The sequence below is a fragment of the Nelusetta ayraudi genome, unplaced genomic scaffold (assembly GCF_046127955.1).
Source record: "Nelusetta ayraudi isolate G7.1 ecotype Tasmania unplaced genomic scaffold, CSIRO-AGI_Nayr_v1 ptg000002l, whole genome shotgun sequence".
Lineage (NCBI taxonomy): Eukaryota > Metazoa > Chordata > Actinopteri > Tetraodontiformes > Monacanthidae > Nelusetta > Nelusetta ayraudi.
In genome coordinates, this window is record NW_027466052.1 from 3,015,001 (window position 1) to 3,027,500 (window position 12,500).

Genomic DNA, 12,500 nt, shown 5'->3' on the forward strand with positions numbered 1-12,500 from the left:
CACACACACAGGATGCTGCAGGCTGACGGAACATGAACATGAATCTTAATGTGCGCTTTAACAACCGCAAGTGAACGACTGTCTCTATTTTCTGTATCCGGGGGTAAAAAAAAAAACCAAAAAAAAAAAACCCATGAAAGTGCGTGTGCGCAACGGCGTGCTGGTGCATGATGGGAATTAGAGCGTTCACGGTGCTGCAAAGCCAGAAGGATGCACGCGGTAATGAAGAGGGAATGTTGTGCCGGGGAAATATTTACCACTCATCAAATCCTGGTTGATCTGCCGCGTGTGCGAGCTGGCGGCTTTTTCCGCCTGACGCGTAAAAAAAAAAAAAGAAGAAAGAGCTAGATGAGACGCTAGCTGCTGACAAAGCTAATAGTGATGATAACAGTGATTCCAATGGCAACATTTGTGTCGGTTATTGGTCGAAAGTAGAGTAATAAGATCGATACTTTGGTTCAGTACAGGCCTGGGCGAAGTGATGACATTAATAGTCAGCAAGTCATAAATTAGCTGTATTTCATTTTTTTTCAGTGTTTTCAGAGTCATTTCAATAAAGAGCTAAATACCCTCTTGCTTCAAAGACACTGATTTTGTTGTAGCGGGTTTGGTTCAATTGACATTAAAACATGTTTTCCTACGTATCCCATGGTACATTTTTTTCTCCCATGAGGTGGGTCACCAAAACACTCCTTCCATCTGCTCCAGCGCCTCTGTCAAATTTTAGAACCCATTGTAGCCCCACTAGTCAAAACGTTTGACCACCCCTGGCTTAGTATCTACAATTTAGCATTTGTATACATTGAATACTATGTTTAAAGGACTACATGGCTGCCCATTGAGTTGGAATAAAATGGTAAATGTGAGACAGACATTGAACAGTATGGACAAATATTTTCAATTTTGCTAATATACTCAAATTTGGCGACACTCCGCGGACTCGCTACTACTACTACTACTACTAATACTACTGTTAATGATAATAATAATACTTATTACTATTTAATCATAAAGATGTAAAATAAAACATAAGAAAACGTGAACAGACTTTGCCCGTCCCGATTCGTCGATGACATCATCACCAGGCGACGCAGCTTCAAGGAATGGGCCCAAATGTTGTCGTTTTCCTCAAATGTGCTAGCGCTAGCGCTACCAACTTCCTCCAATCGAGTGCAGCCAATCAGGCATGAGCTTGATGTCGAGTCAGCAGCTCCTGATTTCTTTCGCTGTTGAGTTTGTGTTTCACACACAAACACACACACACACACACACACACACACACACACAGACACACAGACACACACACACACACACACACACACACACGCGGCCGGGTGTCGTCTGAGTAGTGTTGTGTTTGTGGACGTCTCGGTAAAAATGAGCTCCGTGATATAATTATTCCATGTGCTGGGACGCTGCAGCCAATTAGATTGGAGGTAATTCAGTGTGATACAACTCAATTAAATTCCTCCTGACTGGGATTTATGGAGCCTCAGCGGCTCCTCGGCGGCGGCCAATGGGAAGCCAGAGAATCTGTCCAGTCCTGATGCTGCATTTCTGCAGCTCAATTAAACAGCCCAGCAATGAGGAGCTTCCACTGGCCTGTACTCACCCTCCTCTTCCTCCCCCTCCTCCTCACCACCCTCATCCACTTCTCCTTCCCTCCTTCCCTTCCTCCTCCTGCACCTCCTCCCCCTTCTCCTCACCGTTACCCTCCTCCTCCTCCTGCTCTCCTCCTACCTTCCCATTACCCCATCAAACTCCTCCTCCTCACCCTCCTCCTCCTTCACCTCCTACTCCTCCTACCCTTCCCTCCCATCCACGTCCTCCCACTCCTCAGCCTTCTCCTCCTCCACCTCCTCCTCCCCACCACTCCTCTTCCTCCTGCTTCTCCTCCCTCCTTCCCCTCCCCCTTGCCCCCCTCCCTCCTATCCTCGTCCTCCCCCTTCTCACACTTCTCCTCCTTCACCTGCGTCTCCTCTGCTTCCTCCTCCTCCTGCTGCCTCTCCCCGCTCCTACTCCTCCTCCTCAGCCTCCCACCTCTCCCCCTGCTCACCCCCCCACCCAGCGCTACAAGCTAACATTGAACATTAGCAGCGATGTTAACGGAACGGACAGATGTTCTCCATGCTTCCCACACTCACGGCAGACGTGCACGGCGGCGCCCGGGAGCCGTGTTCACTATGTCAGAAACTCCCCACCCGCCTCCCCCGGCCCCTGACGGGCTCTGTCTTCTGCGCCATGTAGACGGACCGGTGGAGACCTGGAGGGCTCGACAGACGGACGAGGATTTAAACAAGACCCCCTCAACCCCCCACCGACATGACGCTGTTAATCCTGGTCAGGTGATGCAGGGCCTCCTGTAATAATAATAATAACAATAATAATAATAATCATAGAATAGTATACTTTGTACACTTTAAAGCAGGGGTGTCAAATTCAAATACACAGTGGGGCCAAAATGTAAAACTTGGACAAAGGCCAACATTCCAGATGGAACAGTGAACCTTCTTATATGGACACAAGCAAGTTTTGCTTCAACCTGAATATGGGACAGGCAAAGCTTAATACTATACAATACAAAACCTCATATTAAACATATGCAAAATCAAATTCAAATCTTATCAAAAAGAAATAAATTATAAGTAAATAAAAATTGTAAAAGCCTCTTTTTTATTTGCAGCCTTCTGATTTGAAATACAACAGTAACCTTTATCCACAGGATAATATTACATTGAAAATATATATTATAAAATAACAACAATAAAACAATGAAGTCATAATAATATCCTTCAATGATTGTCCTGTCCTGATTGACACGCCAAAATACCAGCAGAGCATTCTGGGATTTGTAGTATTACACTGCTGGGGCCACATTTCGACCAGAGTTTGACATCGATGCTTTAAAGCAGCAACTTGTCGTCTTAATGTCATGAAAAGGGCCAATTGTGTTTCAATGCCTACCCAACTTGAGAATTGCTTTCAGCCCAATGGAAGGCTCTCTCTCTCTCTCTCTCTCCCTCTCTCTCTCTCTCTCTCTCTCTCTCTCTCTCTGCCAGCCCAAATCTGATGGTGTCTGCAGTGCGTCTCCCTCCAGTGACCCCAGATGGGTTCGACTGAGGCGTCTCGGCCTCCTAGTCTTGCTGCTAAGGCGGCGTTGCTCACATTTGTGTGGTTGTTGTGTGGAAGGCTGTGTGAGCAACATTCTGACGAACCCTTTGTCTAGACAAAGGGTTCGTCGGAGGTGATGTTTCAGGTTGAGCTGATTCCAGCACATTGAACTTTGAACTGGCTGAACTGGGAACCCAGTCTGAGCCCGGGACTCTGACATGAGGGCAGCGACTTGAGTCTATGTTCTGGAACCAGCGTGTCAAGACAACTCGACAGATCAAACTCATTGGGGTCTGACAAAAGTATTGGATTGAGTCTATTTTGGTTTTCCTTTAAGCTTGTGTAAAATACACAAAAAAAAGCAATGAATGAAAATAAAAGAATTAAATAAATGAAGAAATAAATTAATTAATTACATGAATTATTTTTTAATACATTAAAATAAACATTAATAATTTAAGAGTGCAGCAGCATTAATTGTCTTCTGCAAAACAAAACAACACATTATAAACATTTGCAAACAAAAGACAAAATCATGTTAATTATATGAAAATGGTTAAATCATCTAAGCTGATGAGCTGACTTCAGAGTTCCTCTGAGTAAGATCATCATTTTGTTCTGTGTAACTGTCGACGCTCAAAGAAACATATTTGAAACAAGAAACTAACAAAAACAACAACAACAACAACAACAACAACAATAATGGGGCTTGAGCAAAGCCGGTGGTTCTTGGGTGCAGTACCGCAGCTCTCCACCAGGGAGGGTGAGGAAGGAGGCACACCGACGCTCCCCCGTCGCACGTCACCTCGGTCGAGGCGTGTCCCATTAGAACTTTATGGATCTCCCCTCTCCGCCGACTGTCGGCGGGCCATGTGACCGGGCGGTGACATCACAGTGCAATTACAGCCTGTTTAGCTGCGTTGCTGGTCCTGGTTAACGAGGGTCTGGAGCGCTGTTAGCCAGCGCTCAGCTCCTTCAGCGCTAAAAGCCGTTTGGCATCTGGGTGCCGCCGCCGCCGCCGCCGCCGCCAAGTGCCGCCGCCATGAATATTTAATTAAAAATGACTCATGTAATTTCTCCTCGGGAGTTATCACCCCTCCAGCCGGTTTGGGAATTTAATTATTAGCGGCCTTTTTGTTTCCACGTGCCGCTCGGCACTGTCGCGATTGATGTAACATAAACTTCATTAAAGATTAAAGTGGGATTCTTTAATTACGGGGGGCCACCGCAGAATTAGCCAAGTCAGTGATGTGCAAATGAGAGCATTATTTCAGAAACATGCTGGAAGTGGTTATGCTAATTGGCCGGGGGGTTCACAGTGGCAGACCTCTCTACTGGCGGCTGCGTATTCATTAAATGCACTATGCAAATTTAATGTAGCAGCCGCGCGTAATGCCTTGTTAATTTATTCAGATTTATTGGATGGGACTTGTAAAAAGTGCCAATTTAATTAGCCCACCTCCTTCGGACGGCGGCCGGTTATCGCCCAGCGTCTCCAGGAGAAGGAAAAGGCGGCGTTTAAAGCACATCAGACGCCTTTAACGGCCGGAGAAATCACCTCCACGGCGCCCCCGGGAGGCGTGAGGAGACCGAGGCCGAGGTGGGCCCCCCCACCCCCGGCAAAACAACGGACCCCCGGACAGCCGTTAAGTCTCCTCCGGGGGCCAAACGGGAAGTGGAAGAACTCAGTGGCGCCACCTAGCGAGTCAACTGTTTGTTGAACTTGTCTGTCGCACCGTTAATATCACGGGGGCTAGAATGACTGGGTGGGTGGTCCTCCTGTCGCCTTTTGAGATGAAGCGAAGGGTCGTAGGTCAACGAGAGCAGAGGGGAGTATGGGCTGGCAATGGTCGGCTATTGATGCTAACAAAGGGGTGGACAAACTACGGCACGGGGGGCCATATGCTGCCCATCATGCTTTTTAATCCGGCACGCCGAACTTGACGAAATTATATTAATAGTAAGTACATTATAAAATCGCTGCATTTCATCCAGTTTCTCTTCAAGAGTCATCTCAGTGAAGAGACACATATTTTGTTGTAACTTTGCTTTTGTTCATTTTCAATAGACATCAAAGCACGTTTCCTACATATCCCATGATAAAAATTTTCCAATTATGAGGTGGGTCACCTAAACACTCCATCCATCTGCTGCTGCTCCGGCCCCTCCGTCAAATTTTAGGGCCCATTTGTGGCCCCACCAGTCAAAAAGTTTGCCCGACCGTGTGCTAACAGCTGCAGCCAAGCTAACAAGCGGTGAGTGGATTGGCCCTGAGGAGAACGAGGGCAATGGAGGAGTTCTTGTTTATTTCAATTTGTTAGCTTCAAAACGTTCTATTTTTCCTCATAATCAATCAACTTTTACTTTGGACGATAACCGTTTTTACCATTTATATTTTTTTGTTTCGATGTTTAAATATTGAGCCTGTAGCATTTTAAGTTTTTTCTGTGTGTGTAAAATGTAATATGGTAGCCGCTACGCCACAAAGTTTGGTTTTAGCTCGTAGTCAATACTTCAGCCGCGTTGCAGGCGACCGCAAGTTTTTACACAAGTTGCATCGCCTCACAAACAGAACTCTTATGGTTGTGTCTCATTGTGTTGTGTTGTGTTGTGTTGTGGCGCTGCTGATCCTCCGCTAACAGCGGGCTCAGCCGGGATCTCTGGGTATATTGACTCTTGAGCGACACGGCGTTTGTCTGCATTTGATCGCTAGCAGCGGTGGGGCTAAACCCACAGGCAGCCGACAGGAAATCCCGCCCCCAACCGCCGCCCTCGGGGGTTTGGAGTGGGGCGGGGTGGGGGGTAAAGTTGATGGTGGCTTACCACCGTCTGACAGGAAAATGAAGCGGTAGCTTCCTTAAGGTCAAGATCAGCTGTGCAGGGGCTCGGCTCAGCCGTAAATGCCCGGTAATACCGGCTGGCTGATTGCTTGGCTCTCTAGACGTTAGCGCGAGGGGCGGCGGCGGTGGTGGCGGCGGCTCTATTATCAGCCGAGCCTGCTGGGAAGCGACATCAGCGCCTCGTTGTTTGCCGAACACTTGACTCTGCTGCCGCTTGGACGCGCTGCTCCGGCGTCCTCGCCACGCCGCATCAATCAACACGGCGGCGGTGGTTTGCAGGGAGGCGGCGGCGGCGGCCGGCACGGAAGTCATTAGACCGGATGAATCGGCTGCATTTACTCCTCCGTTATGCAATAATAAAGACAGAGGGCGTTGCGTCGCGACAAGGAAGTGATGGCTCGCGTGGCCGCACGGCGAGTGGAGCCGCTTCATGTGTGCGCAACGCAACATGTTTTAGCCCCGTGTTGACAGCACAGCGCCGCAGCAAATACACGGTGCAGCCTCAGCCTCGGTCACTAAACCTGGGCGAGGTGTTAGTGACCTTTGTGATGTCACAAAGTGTGGATGGGGTCAGTGCGCTCCTTTCTTGCTGCTTTTCTGCTAACGCAAACTAAAGGCAGGGAGGTGCTGAACGCCCAGTCAGTGTCCAAAGTGGGTACTGCAACCAGAAGATGGCGCCCTGGGTGCCCCTCTTGCACAGTCGTTGTTCCACCGTGCTAGCGTGCTACGCTATTGTTAGCAAAGAGCGGCGTCTGAGTTCTGCTCCTTACGGGCAGAACAGCACCAACAGGGGGCACTGTGATCTCACTTCCTGTGAGCTCCGGCCAATGACGACGACGACGGCAGTGAAAATGTTTCCTGATAAACCAAGTTGAGGTTTTTAAAAGACCCCCGATGTCTTGGGTTCTTTTAGCCGGAAGTAAAGCTAACTTGTTTAGCTGGCCGACGAGAGCGTTGATAATTGATAATGCTGACAATTTTCTTTCATATTTGTCTCAAACTATCTTTCTTCCATAAAAACCAAGAGATGTGCCCTGATGTAGCGGCTGTCTGTGGAACCTTTAAAGATCACTACCGTTGTTAAAATTCTACTATCCCAAGCAGCCCAGCTCGTGGAAGACAAACACAAAACTTTTCCCCCTTCCCTGCAGCGATGTTTGTCCATTGTCTGCGCATATATTTGCGCCGTAACTTTGTTTTCCCTCGCCTCGCCTCGAAACCCGGCTAACGAACGCCGCTTTCATTAGGCGGAGATTAGCCGGCGACTCTGTTTTGATATTAAGTCGGATTTGGAAGCAGCGGGGTGCTCCTGTCCGCTCCAAAAGAAAGTCCTCCTCAAACACATCGGCTGCCCGCCGTCCGTGTCCCAAAGTGTTTTTTCTTGGCTTAAGGCGGCGCACGCTGTCAATTAACTGGGGGGGGGGGGAGCAGTCTGAGCCTCTAATCCACCTCCTCGCTCCCATCCACGCAGTTTTCCGACAGACAGAGGAAGAAGAGTCGTCGCTTCCGCCGCCTCCGTCGCCGTCATGGTCACTTCGCCTCGTGGCTCCGTCGCTGTTGTTGCTCCGGCAGCGGTGGCGACGGCGGGAGGCGCCGCCCAATCAAGATGGATGCGGGCCGCGGCGGCGGCGGGAGGCCACTCCATCTTCACACGGCCGCCCCGTGTCTGATGATCCCTTATCGTTAGCCCGGCTGACAGTGACGGAGCGGCCGCGCCGCCGCCGCCCGTGTATAAAAGTAACCTTCTTTCCATGATAATGGCCATCCGTCACTTCTTCAACCGGGGGGGGGGCGGGACTTAACGAGGACGCTTCAAACGGTTCCCGGGCCGTTATCATGCCGCTGATGTGTTCAGGGACCGCGGGGCCACAGGGCGGCCACCGAGCCGAATGGGCCCTTTGCTCGGTGAATGAGTCGCAAGGGGAAAACGTGGGCACAGCGCCCCTCCAACGGGGCGACTTGTATAGCAAGCAAACAATAAAGAAATAAATGTTGTTGTTTTTTTTATCCTTTTAGGATAAGACCAGACATTCTCTGGCTTAGAAAACACAACTCCAGTCGCTGATCTGCCCCCCTTTAAAATATCACATCCACACAGGGGGGCGTTCAACTAACAACGAAGTTTAATTTAGTGTTGTTTAATGTTATTGTTTTTTCATTGTTTAGACTTAGCGCCCTTTATTATTTTAGACACAAGATTGGGAAAAGCACATATGTTGGTATATAAAGCACTATATAAGTGCAGTCCATTTACCATTTAGTCCTGCTGTGCACGTCATAGCAAGAGTGGAATTGGTTTCAGCTGACGATGTTAAGGAATAATGGGAATTTTGCCATAACCAACTTAGACTAGTTTGAGTTCCAAGCAGTCGTCAAAGCCTTGGCCAAATCTAACACATTGGCACAGTTCCAAACCTTATGCCTTCCAGTTACTGCCCCCTGAGAGACGCCACAGGACAATTGCCTCCAAGACAACCCGCTTCAAAAACAGTTTTCTCCCAATTGCAATCAACATTCTGCATGTGAGGGGCCTAAAAATGTCACGCACGAAAAAACACTTCAGGTGGTCGGAAAAAGGAGAAGAAAGGAAGAGAAAGAGCAGGGAAAAAACAACAAGATGAAGACACAAAGTGTGGATGGGGTCAGTGCGCTCCTTTCTTGCTGCTTTTCCGCTAACGCAAACTAAAGGCAGGGAGGTGCTGAACGCCCAGTCAGTGTCCAAAGTGGGTACTGCAACCAGAAGATGGCGCCCTGGGTGCCCCTCTTGCACAGTCGTTGTTCCACCGTGCTAGCGTGCTATGCTATTGTTAGCACAAAGCGGCGTCTGAGTTCTGGGAGTTGTGACTACTCCTTACGGGCAGAACAGCACCAACAGGGGGCACTGTGATCTCACTTCCTGTGAGCTCCGGCCAATGACAACGACGACGGCAGTGAAAATGTTTCCTGATAAACCAAGTTGAGGTTTTTAAAAGACCCCCGATGTCTTGGGTTCTTTTAGCCGGAAGTAAAGCTAACTTGTTTAGCTGGCCGACGAGAGCGTTGATAATTGATAATGATGACAATTTTCTTTCATATTCGTCTCAAACTATCTATCTATCTAACAGTTACTGCCCTCTCAGAGAAGCTACAGGACAATTGCCTCCAAGACAACCCGCTTCAAAAACAGTTTTATCCCTATTGCAATCAACATTCTGCATGTAGGGGCCTAATAATGTCACGCACGAAAAAACACTTCAGGCGGTCGGAAAAAGGAGAAGAAAGGAAGAGAAAGAGAAGGGGAAAAAACAACAAGATGAAGACACGCTTGCGTGTTTTGGTAAAGGACTTTGTAATTTGCCTCCCATGGCGAGTTAGAGCGACCGTTTAGCTCCAAACTGGGGAAATCTCTCGTCGGACTGGTCTCACTGGTCAAGCTAAGGTTTTTTTCCCTTGTGGCCGGGATTCTCAGTAAACATTCTGGGTTGCTTTTCTGGCATCAATAGCAGTGTCACAATGCAGTCCATACACTTTTTCAAGCAATAAACTCTTGACAGTTAGTAGTACTTTGTTGATGAGGGAAAATGAACTGACCGATTGGCAGGAGTCATCTGAGTATGATGGAATAATCCAGGAAGAATGGAATAATCTTTGTTTCTTCCCCAACAGGAAGCCCTGGAGCTGTTACCAAACCACTGCGCAGGTGCACAAGGAAGGGATCTGATTGGTCCATCCGATTACTCGCCCCGACTAATTAACTCCACCGGCAGGTGTGTTGTCACGTGACCTGACTGTCAGGACACCCCTGTGGTTGACAGAGGTACTGCAACAAAATACATTTTCCCACGGGGTAGCCTCCAGCCAATGAGACGCTTCCTTACTCTTCACAGTCTGATTGGCTGCCTCTGATGGAGACAGATGGACGGCTGGACGGCCGAAGCGCGGCGACGCTCGCACAGCAGCACAACACAACAGATGTGGCCAGGTCAGCAGCCACCACGGCAACATCTCCCCCTACTGTTCATAGTGAGCAGGGCAGAAAGTTAGACTGGTGGTGGAGTGACAGAATTTCAGATTTGGACCATTGAAAAGAAGAAATGACACAAGATTTACGGCGTAGGATGTTAGATTCTTCACGATTTAACAAGGTTTCAGCCGTCACAGCCGTCACAGTCTCACTGACCTTCCGTCCCGAGTCTCATTCCAGCGGACCGGGATGGGTTCCGTGAGCCTCACATTGAGCAACAGCCCAACACTCCCGATCACAGCTTCTTAATTAGAGAGCCGCTGGATCAGACAGCAGCGGGATTAGAGGGCTAATCCACTGAATCTCGGTAGCTTATGATCTGTTTATCTGACAGTGAACCAGCACCCAGTCCATCATTGCTGAGTGACAGGCCAACCACAGCCAGCCGCTTTGTCACTTTGAGCTGTGCCTCAGTCGCAGTGGGGCAAAAATGTCAAACTTAGACAAAGTTGCGGGCCAACATTGATATTTATTGAAAAAGAAAATCTTTTATATGGACCCAAACAATTTTTGCTTCAACCAGAATATGGAACACGCAAAGCTTAATACTGTACAGTGAATGACTTCATATTACACACGTGCAAAATTGAAATTTCAAACACATTTTTTTTGATTTGCAGCTTTCTGATTTGAATTCAAACAGTAACCTTTTCCCGTGGGCCAATTATACATGAAATAGCAATAATAAACCAATGAAAAGCCATGCACATGCTATCCAGCACATGCATTGCTAATACGACAAAGCAGCAGCAGCAGCAGCGGGCCAGCTCTAGTAGTGATTTTGCTGTGCCTTGCTGGCCAAATATGTTGACGCCGTGGGTCAAATATGGCCCCCGGGCCAGAGTTTGACACCTACAGTGTCTCTTAGTCTGTCTACCGTCCAAAGTCTAGTGGCGCATTCACCTGCCCTGGCAGGCCGTAGCGCCCTCTAGGTGATTTTTTGTGGAAACAGGGATCATTGTGGGATGGGAACCCAAGGGGGCAAAATCCCACCAATCAGGAATCGTCGTCATCATCATCATCATCATCATCATCCCCCCACACACGAGAGCCATCAAGACTCAAACCAACAGGGAGGGAAATAAAATACAAGCAACTATAGTTAGCATGTTAGCACTAGCCTCCAGTTACTTGGCAGTGTGTAAAAACAGAGGAGGATTTTCATCACAGAAAATATTATAGTTTAGTTCTGATGGTAAGCTTCAATCAGTCAGATGTATAATTAACATTTTAGATTGATTGAATGACTGTGTAAATTGATGGATTAAGTTTACTTATGAAAACAAATACTTTTTATGTTTTTTTTTAGTATTTTCATGTAACTCGATGATCTCGTGTGACAATCTTTTTTCATTTTTATTTTAGCCATCTCTGTTGGATTTAATGAAATTAATTAATATGTATGAATTAAGGGGAATGATTGCTGCGTCACATGAACACATGTTGCATAATTTCAGCAGCTGTTGTGGATTGCATAATGTCAAACACACGCACCCACACACACACACACACACACACACACACACACACACACACACACACACACACACACACACACACAGGTGGCTGTTACAAATTACGCAGCATTGACATTTTCACACCTCCAAATTAAATCTGCAAACAAATAATTACTCGGGTCAATGAGGACAATTAATCGCTGCCGCCTCAGAGACTGAATCTGCATATTGAATGAGCTCATTAACATAATGAGAGAGGCAGCCATGTAACACACGGCCCCACCTGGAAACCCTAATATAAATATAATGCATTATTATTATTATTATTATTATTATTATTATTATTATTATTATTATTAATAATAATAATAATGATAATAATAATAATAATAATAATAATAATAATAATAATAATAATAATAATAAAGAACTGATTAATGAAAAGTGATAAATAACTTATCACTCTGAATTGCAGCATTAGTCACAGAATGAAATGGATCTTCCAGCTGTGTGACAGTGAGACACAGATCAGACTGTATCTACTGAGAGAAATGACTTGAATTTATGTGTCAAAATGCAGTAAAATATTAATTTCTTTAGGTTTTAAGTGCTCTGTTAGTATGGCGTTTCCTCCAATAATTTTAGAAGGGAAACAAGCCCTTCTGCGTGACATCACACACACAAAAAAAAACCAACTCAGAAAAACAGACAGAGTTGCAAAAATTTTGATACTGCTGGAACAGGAGAAGTGAAATAAAAATGAGCATTTATAGGCTTGCATGAAAAGACAAAGATATTATTATTCAAAATAAATATTTGACAACATTTACATAAAAATATAATTTATTTTAACATTTAACACATTAAAAAAAAACATTATAATTACGAAAAAAGAGTGAGACAGTGAGGAGTTTAACTTAAAAAAAGAAGTGAGAAGTGAGAGAAGTGTGTTTTGTAAATCCAGAGCCATAATCCACGCATATCATTCTAACCACATAGGACAGCAGCCTTGATTTTCACTGAAGTCACTTCAAAGTATAAACTAAATTCTCAGCCAAACACGGCAAATGATTGCAAAAGGTTTACGGT

The 12,500-nt window shown here is 46.5% G+C and overlaps 1 protein-coding gene across 1 annotated transcript in view; it reads right to left on the reverse strand.

The window, feature by feature from the left end:
- Positions 1-12,500, reverse strand: part of large2 (LARGE xylosyl- and glucuronyltransferase 2) — an 82,809-nt gene that overhangs the window by 790 nt on the left and 69,519 nt on the right. The window lies entirely within an intron of this gene.